Raw genomic sequence first — 17,291 nt, 5'->3', positions numbered from 1 at the left:
ATCATCACTTCATCACTTGGTTGTGCTCACGGACTATCAAAATTTCCGGTGAGGCTGATCTGATCACTGTATATAACTCTGTGCACTCTGGACTTCACTTTTACATGTATATACACCTTGCTTGTTATTGTTGTAAATATTATTGGTTTTTTAATACACTTGGGTTTATTGATTTTTCATCAGTGTTGATATTTATTTTCTCCACTCCATTACCTATCTTTAGAAACGGTACGGTAGATCCCATAATTAGTGTAAACTCCACTTAAAGATTTTGGGGAGTGTTACATAGTGGTGGCCCGTACGGGGACTACGTGCTGATTCTTTTTGGTTAGTGTTTTTTTTGTGTGTCCATAAATATGGAGGAAGAGACACAGGTAAATGGAGCAGTAATTAAGGTACATACTGAGATTGATGTGCATGAGTTAAGGTGTAGCTCTGATGAAACTGAGGATGCTGATTTCACTGCGGGCCCGTTTGTTACCAGACGTAACCCGACAGATGAAATAGCATCTGTTCTTAGTTCTTTGTATAACTCTGATGAAGATGCTGATGATGATAATGATGAAAAAGAAATGGTGAATATAAATGTTGTACAAACCATGCAAATGGAGATTGATAAACTTAAGGTGGATTTATTGGCTCTTAACGCAAAAATACAACATAATGAACAGGAATTAAAACAGTCTGTAGATAGTTCCCTTAATAGGGAAACTAGTTTCCGGGAGGCAGTGGACGCTGGCTTAGCAGACTTAGAAGATCTTTTCCAGAGGTCTGTAGAGAAGTTGGAGAGAGCGGTGGTTGATTGTTTCCTGCGGAGAGATGCAAGATGGGAAAATCAAATGAAAAAAATAAGATTCACCAGTACCCCATCTCGTTCTCAAATACAGCCTTTTTATCCTGCCTCTTCCCCATCTACAGCTAATGTCTTAAATACTCCCGTACCAGCTACAAGACTTAAAGTCCCCCTTGTAAACAGAGACAACGCTACCTATGATGTCACTGCTGGAGCACGAATATCTAACCTGGCTCACCCTTCATGTATGCCCAATATGTCATCTTTCTGTGGGAAACCCCTATCCGTCTGGAATTTCCTTCCTTCGGTGAATCTGGAGAGACAGCAGATGTACTACATTTCATCGAACAGGTAGAAAATTATCTGGCCATTAGACCCCTGCCTAGTGTGGAGCTCGTTGGAACCCTGAGCACAGTGCTCAAAGGACCCGCTTTAAGCTGGTGGAAGGCAGAAAAGAACAAGGTAACAGATTGGCAATCCTTCAAAGATGCATTCATGTCTGCTTTTCTTCCAGAGGATTACCTCACTGAAGTGGAAGACAAGTTGAGGTCACTGGTGCAGCAACCCAATCAGCGTTTGAGAGATTTCGCCTACGATTACCGAGCCCTCTGCCTCAAATGGAAGCCGGCCATCACTGAAGAGGAGCTGGTGAGCCGTATTCTCAATAACATCAACCCAAGGGTTGTGGGCTGTCTGAGAGGGACGGTGAAATCAGTGGAACAGCTGGTAAAGGTGGGATCTATGGTGGAGAAGGACTGGATGGGAGCAAAAGATTACTGGCAGAAAGTGGGAAAATTGAACAGCAAAGAAACAACAAATAAAAGACCACCTGAACGCCATACCTCTAAAAATCTAGCAGGAGTATCCATTGCTCAACTCCACCCAGTGACATCCCTTCTAGTAGTGCCAATAACAATAAAAGGACAAGAGGTGAAGGCGGTGCTGGATACAGGGAGCACATACACCCTTATGCAGGAAAGCCTGTGGAGACAGTTAGGAGGTGAAGCGAAACCTGACCCTTCAGGCCCTCTTCAACGGTTCATTATGGCTGATGGAAAAATGCACCAGGCGATCAACAGGAAAACAGTCTGTTATGAGTGGCATGACAGGATATGCAGGTTGGACACCTGTATTATGAAGGATGCTCACCTGGCCTTTCCCCTTATAGCTGGTCTGGACTTCCTGAGAACCGCTGAAGCCATAGTGGATGTCGGACAATGGCGATATGGACTGAAAATAGGCAAAGGATATATATATCATTCATTTCTAACTGCACTTCTAAATCCTATATCGTCTTCACGTCTGATGGGTGAAAACATAGGCACGACCGTTGCGGTGAGTCTCTATTATGCCTTACCTCCAACCTGGAATTCAGCCGCATATGACTTACCCACACAAGTTGTTCCCAGCTGGGACTCCGACAATCAGGAGGAATTAAAAAAGCTGATGGAAAATTGGCCTCGTACCACCTCTCAAGTCTTGGGAAAAACCTCTGTGGAACAGCACAAAATTACACTGTCCGACGAAATGCCCATGAGATCCAGAGCTTATAGAGTCTCACCTTTCAAGAAGAGGATTATTGATGAGCAAGTAGAACAAATGCTACGAGACCATATCATCGAGCCTTCTTTCTCTCCTTGGTCATCACATGTAGTCCTGGTCCCCAAACCCGATGGTTCCTACAGGTTCTGTGTGGACTATAGGAGGCTTAATAGTAAGAACGTACCTGACGCTTATCCAATGCCCATCATTCATGACATCTTAGAATCCATGGAAGGCGCCTCCTGGTTCAGCACATTGGATTTGCAGTCAGGGTACTGGCAGGTTGAAATGGAGGAAGGTAGCAAAGCCAAAACAGCCTTCATCACCTCCCAAGGTCTATTCCAGTTCCGCTCCATGCCATATGGATTACGGAATGCCGCTGTCACCTTCCAGAGGCTTATGGAGAAGGTCCTGGCAGAGTTGAGAGGGAAGTTTTGTTTCGTTTACATTGATGACATCATAATCTATTCACGGTCTTTACCAGAACATGTACAACATCTGAACACCATCCTGCAACGACTAAACCAAGCATCACTTACCCTGAACATGAAGAAGTGTCACTTCTTTAAAAAGCAGCTGAAGTTTCTTGGAAATATAGTCTCAGAGAAAGGAGTAGAGGTCGACCCTGAAAAGACCACAGCGGTAGCTGAATATCCTCCTCCCAAAGACATTAAAGCCCTCCAACGCTTCTTGGGATTAGCCGGGTGGTACCACAAGTTCATTCCCCATTTTGCCGACATCACAGCTCCATTAAACAATCTAAAAAAGAAAGGAGTGAAGTGGAATTGGACTCCTGAGTGTCAAACCAGCCTGGAGAATATTAAACAAATATTACAGAACCCCCCAGTATTGATGCAACCTGACCTCAACCAACCTTTCCAGGTTCATACAGATGCCAGTGATGTGGGTTTAGGAGCCATTATTACCCAGCAAACTCCTGAGGGGAAACGGGTAATAGCTTACGCATCTCGAACATTGCGTGGACCTGAAGTGAATAATTCAACGGCTGAAAAAGAGTGTCTAGCTGTAGTCTGGGCGGTGGAAAAGTGGAAACATTACCTGGAAGGAAGACAGTTCGACATTTATAGTGACCATGCTGCCTTAACTTGGGCCTTCAATAGCCCTAAAACCTCCTCTCGGCTGACCCGGTGGACACTTAGGTTACAGCAATTCATCTTCCAAGTACATCACAGAAGAGGTTGTCTGAACCTGGGTCCAGATGCCTTGTCACGAGTCTGTGAATCCTCTGAAAGTGAAAGTGTGCCCTGTCTGGCCATAGTAAAATCAAAATGTGCCTCAGACATACCCCACACGTTAGAGGACATCTCACAAGCACAAAGACATGACAATACGGTGTCTCTCCTCCAACTGGCCCAAAAAACCAGAAAGGTTCAAGAAAATCAAATTACCTTTGAGGTCCACCAGGGGGTGTTATATCGCCGGGTTCCTGTCAAGAACAATGGAAATAAATTCCAACTGGTTGTTCCTCAGGCATTAATTCCTGGTTTCTTGCATTACGTACACGATAACCCGCTGGGAGGACATCTGGGACGGCTGAAAACCTTACTGAGGCTCTTGGAGGTGGCGTGGTGGCCCACTGTCCGTAAGGATGTCTGGCAGTACGTCAAAGGATGCGATACCTGTCAAAAATATAAACATGAAAATACCAAACCAAGCGGATTCTTACAACATACGCAAGTTACTGAACCAGGTCACACTTGGGGGATGGATTTCATGGGACCTTTCCCGACCAGTAAGAAACAAAACACTTACTTACTGGTGTTTGTTGATTATTACACCAAATGGGTAGAGTTGTTCCCCCTTCGAGATAGTAAGACCCCTAAGATTGTCAAAATTCTCAGGGAAGAAATCTTTACCCAATGGGGGGTCCCAAAATACATCATTTCTGACCGGGGAGCCCAATTCACCTCCAATGTGCTCGCAGAGCTCTGCAAATCCTGGGGAAGTATTCAAAAACTCACTACCAGTTATCATCCTCAAACAAACCTCACTGAAAGAATAAACAGGACAGTAAAAACTATGATTGCGTCATATGTGGGACAATACCATCAAACGTGGAACCAGTGGTTACCTGAGCTGAGGTTTGCTATCAGCACGGCACACCAAGAAACAACAGGGAGAACTCCGGCTGAATTAATGCTGGGCAGACAGCTTCACGGTCCACTAGAGAGGTTGATCTTCAAAAATCCCACTCCTGACCAAACAGCCTATAATATAATTGAAAGACAGAACATCATGGCAGAGGAGGTAAAGCACCGAGTAGGGGTGCAGCAATCTAGACAAGCTAGATACTATAATGCCCGACGGAAAGATGCGCAGTTTCAGCCGGGTGATCTAGTCTGGGTTAAAACTCACCCTTTCTCGTCTTCCTCGAATAAATACTCTGCTGAGCTAGCGTCCAAGTGGGAGGGACCAGCTGAAATAATAAAAAAAATGGGGCCAATAAATTACACTGTTCGTTGGGGAGACCCATGTAAAACAGATATTTTAAATGTGGTTAACCTGAAACGCTGGTACGGACGATCTCCTCCTATGCCGATGGCTTGGGGGGGGGGATCTATGTAGCGTGGCCACATAAGGGGATGTTTTATATATAGGGTTCTTGACACAAAACTAATTATGTTTGTCATTAATGCCTATTAGTTATATTGCTTTCCCCTGTATTCCTGTTATTCCCTCAGCTGTTGTGTGTTTATCCCCATCTCTGTTCACGCGAGATCTTCGCGTGGTTCACATGTTTTCCTGCCACGTATAAAGGAAGTACTTTCACTTTCTATTTAAGGAACCGCTATGCCGGTTTTCGGGGCTCATTTGCGAGTACGCTCATTTACAAAACTTCACGCATACCTCGGATTACACTGGTGACTGACCTGGAAGCGCTGAGACGCCGTTCCTCTTTGGGAGTATTTTCGTTTGGCTCGCAGCCAGGATTACTTTTTTATCAGAGGACATTGGTCAATCATCACTTCATCACTTCATCACTTGGTCGTGCTCACGGACTATCAAAATTCCCGGTGAGGCTGATCTGATCACTGTATATAACTCTGTGCACTCTGGACTTCTCTTTTACATGTATATACACCTTGCTTGTTATTGTTGTAAATATTATTGGTTTGTTAATACACTTGGGTTTATTGATTTTTCATCAGTGTTGATATTTATTTTCTCCACTCCATTACCTATCTTTAGAAACGGTACGGTAGATCCCATAATTAGTGTAAACTCCACTTAAAGATTTTGGGGAGTGTTACAACCTGATGAACAAAAGCCTGTCACGCACAACGAATGACAGAATAAAACGCATGAAATCCAATATGACCGTTTGAGACGCAATGGAAAAATCTAATTTTAATAGAATTCCAAATCACCTATGAATGTGGTTTGAATAAGGCTTGTACAAATCTGATTTGTGTTTTTGTCATGTTCAAACTACAAAAACCTAAACGGATTCGAGTCAGATTAGCCAAAAAAAAAAAAAAAGAACACTGCCTGTGTGAACATAGCCTAAGAGACTACTTGGACAAAATGTTTTTGAGAGCTTGCTGTGCTTAACAGTGAATAACAGTCAAAACCCTCTGCAAGAATTTTCGTCTCTTTAATGCTTTAGGTTTAGTCCATTTATGCACTGCTGATGTCACAGCCATCAAATTGCTGTATCAACAACACATTACAAGATGATAACTGTCAGCTGTGAATAATTTTCCCATATGTGTGAGGTGCTGTGTAGAGATTCATGTATTTTGCTGATTCTGTCTGACACTCCTTAAAAACATCTGTATATTTGTTCGAATTGAGCAAATAGAGGCGAGGCCGGTGTCGTCAGAAAGGTCTCGAACGAGCCCGATCACAAGCGGTCTCACCGGAAAGGTCCCTGGCAGCCCTTTCCGGTTTGGGAGAGAGGTCTGGCGGAAGTGTCGGTTCTTCCCAGGGTCGTGCAAAAAATTTTACCCGAGGTGCATGACACATCTGGGCGTAACAAATAGCACCAGGCCTGGAGGAACGTGCTGAAAGTGATTTCAGAAGAGGGTGTAAGAACCAGGTGCTATGACATGCACGCTCAGTCTGAAGTGGGTGGCCCATATCCTCTAAAAAGCATGCTTGAGCCCCCCTGGAGTATCCAGAAAGTGATATTGAAAGTTTCAGGACAAGATGTCCTCCAGGGTCCCTGTGACACACCACCCCATCTGGGGCGAGTGAGGTTCCCAGGCCTGAAAACGTTCATAATGCCCCTGGTGGTTCCAGAAAGTGATTCGGCCCGGCAATAAGATCCCCAAGAAGGCTCCTAAGCGCCCCTGAGACGGACGACTCCGGAAACCGGGAGCTGGTGACCAGACCACTCCATCCCCCGGTGGAGGGCCGGGAGTAGAATTTTTGTTCCCTTTTGTTTTGTGTTCGCCTCACCCTGGATGGGCTGCGGTACCCACATTGTCAAGTCATTTTTATTTGTATAGTGACTTTCAAAACAGACATTGTTTCAAAGCAGCTTTTACAGAAGATCAGGCATTAACAGAAGAAAAAAATTTAATGTCTATAATGCCTATGAGTCATCAGTGTGTAGTTTGAAAAAATACGATTGTGAATTGTGTTTAAAAATCATTAATTAAATAATAATTGTATTTATAACCACAGTGAGCAAGCCGAAGGCGACTGTGGCAAGGATCACAAAACTCCATAAGATGTTGTTTAATTGGAGAAAAATTACCTTGGGGGAAACCAGACTCACTGTGGGGGCCAGTTCCCCTCTGGCTAACATCATGAATATATTGCCAATATTACTTCTGTATAGTGCGAGTCATGGTTTAAAATTATTAAACTAAGTATGTGTTAAGGGACAGTGTTTAAACAAAGATTTTGTATGAACTGTAAGTTTAATGACTAATGTCTTTGAAATCCATCCTGTATTAACCCTCTGGGGTCTGAGGGTATTTTGGGCCCTGGAGAAGTTTTGACATGCCTTGACATTTGTGCTTTTTTCAGTTGATTAAAAACATATTAATGGCTAATGTATGATAACACTGTATTCAGCACAAACTGGGCTACAATAATATGTGAGCAACATGTATGTACAGGTTTGTATTTTTGAGAAAATAACGTTTATGCGTGTTTATTGAAAAAACTAACATTTTATGTCACTGAAATAAGGCCATATAACACATAATAAACATTTGTCCACAAGACTTTTGAGAACTGGATCTTGTAGCCTATAGTTTTTGCTACAAAATTATCTGAAAACCATCCTGATCACTCATTCATACAAAACAATATAGTAATTTAACTTTTGCAAGACACTTTTAGTGTTGATAGGTAATATGCGTGGAGGCGTGAATGATTATGAATATTCATTGTAATTCACACATGAGAGACAAAGACCCTCCTCTGGGACTATCAATGAGGATAGAGAATGAATGTGAGGAGACTTAATGATCCAAATCAAGTTTTAAGTTGATAGGTAATATGCGTGGAGGAGTGAATGTTTATGAATATTCATTGTAATTCACACATGAGAGACAAAGACCCTCCTCTGGGACTATCAATGAGGGATAGAGAATGAATGTGAGGAGACTTAATGATCCAAATCAAGTTTTAAGTTAAAAGAAGTAATCTGACTATATATTTTCTTTACATAAAGACTTTACTTAATTTTAAACCTACACTACCGTTAAAAGAAGTCTCTTCTGCTCACCAAGACTGGATTTATTTGATCCAAAATACAGAAACAACATTGATATTCTGAACTCTTTTTACAATTTAAAAGAACAGTTTTCTCTTTAAATATATTGTAAAATGCAATTTGTGATCAAATCTGAATTTTCAACATCATTACTGCAGTCTTCAGTGTCACATGATACTTCAGAAATCATTATAATATGCTTATTTTCTAATATGGGCATATTTAAAGTGCATTTTACTCATTTTACCTGAACACATATTTGCAAGCATAAGCTTTGTTGATGATAATGAGGCAGCATAAACACTATTTAACAAATTAATATAATTTTATAGCATATTACATATCATATTTATATTATACAGCATACAATTTAAATACCTGCTTCAAATGTTCATCGGAGTCCCGCTCTTTTTCTGAGGAAAATGTTAACTCTTCCATAATATCCTGGAGCTTTCTCGTCTGTGTATCGTTGCAAACGCGCAGAAAAATGAATGAAATGTGTTTAAATCAAACCTCACAGTCACCTGTGTATTGTTACAAACATGCAGAAAAGTTGAGTTGTGTTGTGTTTACATCAGACCTCATGGTCGGGGGCGTGTACATTTGCGTTGATTGTCTCAGCACATTACCGTATGAATTGCGCGCTCTGCTGGTGGGTGTGATCACATTACAGATAATTAGATAGCCTAGTAAAAAATGTACATGGCTTTGTTTCAAACAGATTGCATTGCAGGAGAATATTTGTTTTAAATTTGAATTGTTTTATTTAAAAGTAGACATTTTAAGCTTTCTTTAGACATATGTTTCATGTTTGAGTGATAAGTTTCGCTGAGTTTCAGTTCATTTTTGTGACGTAAAGTAGACCCTTTATAGTCTCTAATGATGTCTTACACTTATCTGTATACCCAAATTGTTTCTGCTGTGATGACGAAAATATCCAGCAGGACACGCCGGCACGTCCGTCTACCCCAGAGGGTTAAGTGCAGAAGATTAAATTGTCCTTGTTAATTGGCTGATGAAGTCTTTTGTTGGCAATTGATAGTCTATGTATTCAATTTCAAGAGTGTAGTCCATCAATAGACAGAGGTGATGCAGGCAGAGATCAGTGAGGTGTATTGCAGTTCAACCTGGATGGTAATTTTGGTGAGGTTTGGTGGGGTCCATTCTTAGTCCAAGGTTCAGACAATGGCATATGAAGTATCCTATGTCTTATGGTTGGAGTTGGCATCAGTTCATCCTCTGAAGTCCATCGTAATAAACTTAAGTGATGTTTGGCTGGCACCGGCTGCATTTAGTCATCATCACACAGCGACACGTAGGAGTGGAGTGCAACACGAAGCAAGAATGGAGCTGGATCCAGCCGGTTCTGGTGACCTCAGGATAGGAGTCCTGAGGTTGAGACAGGGAAACAAATAAAATAATAATAGCATAGATGCCATTCAATTTATTGCAGAGATATATATCATGATCAATGATTCTGGTTCCGGGAGACCTAACTAAAACAGCCTAATTGTGGGTTGAAGGATAAATTAGGTGTATGCCTGGCTAAATAATTCATTCTTTATTCTAGACTTAAACTGAGGGAGTGTGGCAGCATCTCGAACAGTGTTAGGGAGACTATTCCATAGTTTAGGAGCCAAATATGAAAAGGATCTACCTCCTTTTGTGGATTTTGATATTCTCTGAACAATTACCAGGTCAGAATTTTGCAATCGTAATGAACGTGATGGAAAATAGCATGGTAGAAGGTCACTTAATACTGCGGAGATAGACCATTCAAAGCTTTGTATGTAGTTAACATAATTTTAAAATGTGTACGAAATTTATAAGGTAGCCAATGTAATGATGATAAAAAGGGGCTAATATGATCATATTTCTTGGTTCTCGTTAGCACTCTGACTGCTACATTTTGAACCAATTGAAGTTTATTTATAGATATTGCTGGACATCCTCCCAGTAATGCATTACAATAATCTAGTCTTGAGGTCATGAACGCATGAATTCGTTTTTCGGCATCAGCGACAGGGAGCATGTGCCGTAATTTAGCAATATTTCTTAGGTGGAAGAATGCTGTTCTACAAACATTAATTTGATTTTCAAAGGACAGATTGGTATCAAATATAACAACTCAACTCAACTCAACTCAATTTTATTTATAAAGCACTTTCAAAAACCACACTGGGTACCAAAGTGCTGTACATGGAGTAATAAAAAAATAAATAAAATCACAATTAATACAGCTTAAGAATACAAAAAAACATTTAAAACCTATAAAACAAGAATAAGATAAAATCTACCTAGTACAAATTATAATGCAATTAATTAAAAGCTAGGGAAAATAAATACGTTTTTAAGGCACCCTGGAAAGAGAATAGAGACGGAGATGATTTTATGACCAATGGAAGCTCATTCCAAAGTCTAGGGGCTACCACCGCAAAAGCTCTTATCACCTTTAGTTTTTAGGCGAGATCGAGGAACTGACAGACACAGCTGATCACTAGAGCGGAGAGACCTTGAAGGTTGATTCAAACTTATTAAGGCAGAGATGTACTCAGGTGCAAGACCATGAAGAGCCTTAAACACATACATCAACACTTTGTACTTGATTCTGTATTGGATCGGTAACCAATGTAGTGAAATCAAGACTGGGGTGATATGGTCTCTTTTCCTGGTTCCAGTTAAAAGCCTAGCAGCTGAATTTTGGACCAGCTGCAGGCGAGAGAGAGAGGCCTGACTCACACCCAGATACAAAGCATTACAATAGTCCAATCGAGAGGACACAAAGGCATGCACAACCTTCTCCAAATCATCAAAAGAAAGGATGGGCTTCAACCTTGCCATAGTTCTAAGATGGAAAAAACTATTTTTAACAACAGCATTTATTTATCGATCAAACTTGAGCTCAGAGTCGAATATAACACCCAGGTTTTTTACATAGGGAAGTTTTTTTCCCTGGAAGCAGTGACAAATTTCTTTCTAAATTTAAGTCACATCCCCTTTGACCAAAAACAATAAACTCTGACTTATCCTCATTTAATTGAAGAAAGTTGTTTGCCAGCCAACACTTCACATCGGCCATGCATTTATGCAGAGACTCAAAAGAGTGGTGATTCCCATGTTTAATAGGAAAGTAAATTTGAGATTCATCAGCATACAGATGATAGTGTATGCCATGCCTTTCAAAGATCTTTCCTAACGGAAGCATGTAGAGGGAGAATAAAACGGGTCCCAAAATGGAGCCCTGAGGAACCCCACATGTTAAAGGAACAACTGATGAATAATAGTTCTCTAAACAGAGTGAAATCGTTCTACCCTTGAGATATGAGGAGACCCAATCCAAGGCTAACCCCTGAATACCAACCTGGTCTCTTAGGTGATTGATAAGTATGTCATGATCAACCGTATGGAAAGCGGCACTAAGATCCAGCAGCAGAAGACCAACAGGACTACCAGAATCCACACCTAATAAAATATTTAAAACTCTCAACAGAGCTGACTCTGTGCTATGACCAGCTCTGAAGCCTGACTGAAATTGATCTGGCAAATTATTGATGGCTAAAAAATCATTTAATTGTGCAAGCACCGTCTTCTCTAATATTTTTGACATAAAGGATAATTTTGATATAGGTCTAAAGCTGTTCATATCAGATGAATCAAGGTTTGCTTCCTTAAGAAGAGGCTGAATAACAGCATGCTTAAAGCAGTTGGGAACAATACCAGTGGTCAGGCTACTGTTAATAATCGATAACACACTTGGACCAATTGATTCCACCACCTCATTAAACAAAGTGGATGGAATAACATCACACATAGAACCAGTAGGCTTCATATGTGCAATTATATGTTTGAGTTGAGACAGGGACACAGGTACAAAACAGGTCAATAGATTTTGCGGAACAGGATAGGTAACAGGATCATTACTAGCAGGTAAGATCTGTGAGCATATACCAGAAATTTTAGCAGTAAAAATTTTTAAAAACTGCTCACATGTGTCCACCGAAGGGGAGATGGGAGTAAGGGCAACTGGATGAAGAAATGATGTAATAGTAGAAAAAAGAACTTTAGCATTATGACAGTTCTTTGAAATGATATTAGAAAAATAGCTTGATCTGGCTAATTTAACTGCTCTTTGAAATTTAGTCAAACAGTCTCTCAAAATTTCATAGGACACTTGTAGTTTATCTTTAAGCCACTTTCGCTCAGCCTTCCTGCACTCCTGCCTAAGAGCACGGGTATTACTATTCAACCAGGGCTGAGCCTTGACTTTTTTCTTCCTAATTTTTAGGAGTTTCAGCAGTCTCTGTGTTCACGAGCATATTTCAGAAACATGTAAAAAAAAATGAACTGAAACTCTGTGAATACTTATCACACAAACATGAAACATATGTCTAAAGAAAGCTTAAGATTTCTACTTTTAAATAAAACAAGTCAAATTTAAAACAAATATTCTCCTGCAATGCAATCTTTTTGAAACCAAGCAATGTACAGTTTTTACTTGGCTATCTAATTATCTGTAATGTGATCACACCCGCCAGTAGAGCGTGTCATTAATACGCTAATGTGCTGAGACGATCAATGCAAATGGTACACGCCCCCGACAGTGATGTTGTAAACACATTTCATTCATTTTTCTGCGCGTTTGCAACAACACACAGGCGAGAAAGCTCCAGGATAGTATGGAAGAGTTAACATTTTCCTCAGAAGAAGAGCGGGACTCCGATGAACGTTTGTATTTTGAAGAGAGACTTGATCCAGCCAAGGATACAATTTCGGACGAGTAAGTCATTTAGTTTTCATTAGCTGACATGCTATTTTATATAAACATGTACATATTTTATTAGTGGGACTGTTTCCAAACTTGCCAGCCAGGATTCAGAGTATTGACATTTGAAATATGACTCCTAATAGGCAAGTTTTAGTTACATTTAAATGCAGTTTCTGCTAAAGCAGGTATTTAAATTGTATGCTGTATAATATAAATGTGATATGTAATATGATATGAAAATAATATGAATGTTTAGATTTATATTTTATCTAGTGTTTATAATGCCTCATTATCATCAACAAAGCTTCTGCTTGCAAATAAGTGTTAGGGTTAAATAAGTAAAATGCACTTTAAATATGCCCATATTAGAAAATCAGCATATTATTGTGATTTCTGAAGGATCATGTGACAATGAAGACAATGCAGTAATGAAAGAAAATTCAACTTTGATCACGAATTGCATTTTACAATATATTTAAATAGAAAACTGTGCTTTTAAATTGTAAAATGAGTTCAGAATATCAGTGTTGTTTCTGTATTTTGGATCAAATAAATCCAGTCTTGGTGAGCAGAAGAGACTTTATTTAACGGTAGTGTAGGTCTAAAATTAAGTAAAGTCTTTATGTAAAGAAAATATATAGTCAGATTACTTCTTTTAATATTAAGTCTCCTCACATTCATTCTCTAGCCCTCATTGATCCCAGGGGAGGGCCTTTGTCTCTCATGTGTGAATTACAATGAATATTCATGTTCTTTCACGCCTCCTCGCATATTACCTTTCAACACAAAAATTGCCTTACAAAAGTTTAATTACTATATTGTATTGTATGAATGAGTGATCAGGATGGTTTTCACATAATTTTGCAACAAAAACTCTAGGCTGCAAGATCCAATTCTCAAAAGTCTTGCGGACAAATGTTTAGTATGTGTTATATGACCTTATTTCAGTGACTTAACATTTTAGTTTTTTCAAAAACCACGCATAAACGTTATTTTCTCAAAAATACAAACCTGTACATACATGTTGCTCACATATTATTGTAGCCCAGTTTGTGCTGAATACAGTGTTATCAGACTTTAGCCATTAATATGTTTTTAAGCAACTGAAAAAAGCACAAATTTCAAGGCATGTCAAAACTTCTCCAGGGCTCAAAATACCTGCAGACCCCAGAGGGTTAAGAAGAGATTCTGAAATTACAGGAAATACCTCTTAAGAGCTTAGTTGGTATTGGATCTAACAAACATGTTGTGGCTTTTGATGTTTCGATACGTTTTGTTAGCTCTTCATGGCCTATGACAGCGAAGGATTGAAGCTGCACGTGAGGAAAATTATTAGACACTGTTTTCTGAGGTGCTATGACAGATGATTTTATTTCGGATTATTTACATTTGATCAGAAACTAAATTAAAGTCATTACTTCTTGTGCTGCAACATAATATCTGGTTCTGTTGAGGAGTTATTCCTAACCAATTTAGCCACAGTACTGAATAAACACCTAGGTATATTGTGGTTATTTTCTATGAGTTTACTAAAATATGCTGACCTGGCAGCTTTTAGTGCCTGTTTGTAGCTACAGACACTATCCTTCTATGCACCATGAAATACTTCTAATTTTGTATTCTTCCACATGCGTTCCGTTTTCCGAGCTAATCTCTTGAGAGCATGAGTGTGATCATTGTACCATGGTGCAGGGCTTATTTCTTAAATTTTCTTTAATCGAAGTGGGCCGACACTATCAAGAGTACTAGATCAGACTGCATTTATATTTTTTGTTATTTCATCAAGTTCTTCTCGGCTTTGGGGTTTACTGAGTGTATGAGATAGATCTGGAAGATTGTTAGTGAAGCTATCTTTAAAGGTTGAAAGAATAGTTCTACCTGAACGATAGGATGGTGTGGATTGAGCAACATTAGCTGATCGTGGCATACATGAGACGAGGTAATGATCTGAGAAATCATCGCTCTGCTGCAGAATTATATATGATCAACATCAACTCCATATGACAGAATTAAATCTAGAGTATGATTATGGCTATGAGTTAGTCCTGTTACATTTTGTCTGACTCCAAAAGAGTTGAGAATATCGATAAATGCTAATCCCAATGTGTAATTTTCATTATCTATGTGAATGTTGAAGTCACCAACAAATAAAGCTCTATCTACAGTAACTACAAGATCTGATAAAACATTTGCAAATTCACCAAGGAAATCAGAATAGGATCCGGGTGATCTATATATATATACACTGTAGCAATGGTAAAAGATGACATAGTTTTTTATTTATATCTGATGGTGTCAAATTAAGCATTATTAGTTCAAAAGACTTACATTTATATCATGTACTCTGAGTAACACCAAAAAATTAACTGTAAATTGTAGCAACACCTCCTCCTTGACCCTTCAGACAAGGCTCATGTTTATAACAATAACCTGGGGGAGTAGATTCATTTAAGCTAATATATTAATCATGTTTAAGCCAGGTTTCAGTCAAACGGAGCGCATCCAAACTATGTACTTTACAATTATTGCTTTGCTAGACTGAGTACAATGTCAAAAAAAGAGCAGTTTCCTCTCTCCTTGGGTCACACAGCCGGTGCCCATGGCTGCCGTTACCACGTCGACCAGACACCGAGCAATCGCAGCCAGGGCCCCGTGAGCTATGAACCCTCCTAGGCCGCACCTCTTTCCCTCATGGGACCTCTCCGTGGTCCTTCTGGGCCTTCAGAGTGCCCCGTTTTAGCCCCTAGAGTCAGTTGAGTTGAAGGCAGTCTCATTGAAGACCTTCCTACTGACGCGCTCACTTCCATCATGAGGGTCGAGGACCTGCAGGCATTCTCTGTCAGTGATACTTGCCTGGAGTTCAGTCCAGAAGACTCTCAAATAATCCTGAGACCCCGACCAGGCTATATGCCTAAGTTTCCCACAACCTCCTTCAGGGATCAGGTGGTGAGTCTGCAAGCACTGCCCCGGGAGGAGGCAGACCCAGCCTTGTCGTTGCCATGTCCAGTTCTGCAGGGCACCCAATACTGTCACAAGATTTTAAAATCTCCAGGTTGAGCCGATTTTTGTCCCATGTTTTGTCAGGTACTAACAGGTAAGTTTTGGAATACGGGCAGCTGGCCGGGTGTATCGCTTGCATATAGTGCCTTTCCCATCCATGAGGCGAAGACGCCCACTCCTTCTCCCCATGTGAGTTCACAAACACGTGAACCCTGGATATCCTTCCTCCCTAGCCCTCTGGCTCGCAAATTTAGCGGAGGAATTCGTAGTCAGAACCAGTATGCGTGCTAGCATGCTCTGTACTGGGGCAGGTGCCAGTAACCCCGGTAAGCCCCTATCTTCCGTGGTATGGTAGACCCGCGCCTCCCATGGGCAGAGCCCTCTCTGCCCCGGTCGCTGGACCTACCATCATGCTTCTTCCATGTGCCGCTGTGAGCCCACTTGATGTATTTTCCACATGTTAACCACCCCTTCAAGCAGGATGTGGTCTCCACGGGGTCTTTTCCCCCTGAATGAATAGGAGAGGAAAAGAACACCTTCCCGATGCATATAATGAGCGTTAAAATGCCCCAGCCGAAAAAGTACTCTGTGAACAAAAAGACTCTAGATACGACTCTTCCCTACTCACCCCAGGATGTGGGGAACTATACAAAATTGATTGGGGCATTGGGGGAGGCTACTTGCAGTCCCGAGTGCATCCGCTATTACGCACGCAGTAGCCTGCTTGCACCTGCATTGTCAGTCCACATAACACAGTTCAGCTGTTGTGCCGTTTTGTATAGGAACTCCTAGTATCACTACATCGGAATGCAAATTCCACTCGTAAATTCTCATTGGCCTTTTCTCAAAGATCTGAGGTGTTTAGGGCTCCCAAGTGTGAACCCTAGTGTCACGACATTGACACAATGTCTCGTTCCCTCCATCAGGGAACGGAGGTTAAGATAGTAGCCAAGATGTTTTTGTCCACTTTGTGATACAGGGCTCTAGACTAACATTAAAGTTCTACAGTTGGTGGCACCAGCACCTGATTTGGTAGCACCAATTGTCGTGGTAACTCTTCCCTATAAAATGAAAAATTTAAAGATGGAAACTAATAATAAAAATACAATTATTATTATATTATAAAAATAAGAGCAATTAGCAATAATATTGCATATTTTGCACAAATGAAATGTTTATGTGACAGTGTAGGGAAGTGGGTTTTGATGGCCCACTTCCTGGATGTGGTATGGTCCAAGATGGAAAAAAATAATATGATGGCCCAACTCGCAAATGCACTATGGTGCAAAATGATGGTTTATTTATATAGAGGTGAACCTTATTTAAAAGCGAGTCCCAAACTGTCCAAAAATAATCAACTCTTCCACCGGCAAAAATATCTTAACTAAACAAAATAAATAAAATAAACAAAAAACTGTAAACACGTTTCCACAATACACGGTTTCACACAGCAAAACATTATTTGATTAGTTCGTGGCACCACAACTTCACACACACTT

Source organism: Xyrauchen texanus, chromosome 5 (assembly GCF_025860055.1).
Source record: "Xyrauchen texanus isolate HMW12.3.18 chromosome 5, RBS_HiC_50CHRs, whole genome shotgun sequence".
NCBI classification, from domain to species: Eukaryota; Metazoa; Chordata; class Actinopteri; order Cypriniformes; family Catostomidae; genus Xyrauchen; species Xyrauchen texanus.
This window is presented reverse-complemented; position numbering follows the sequence as displayed.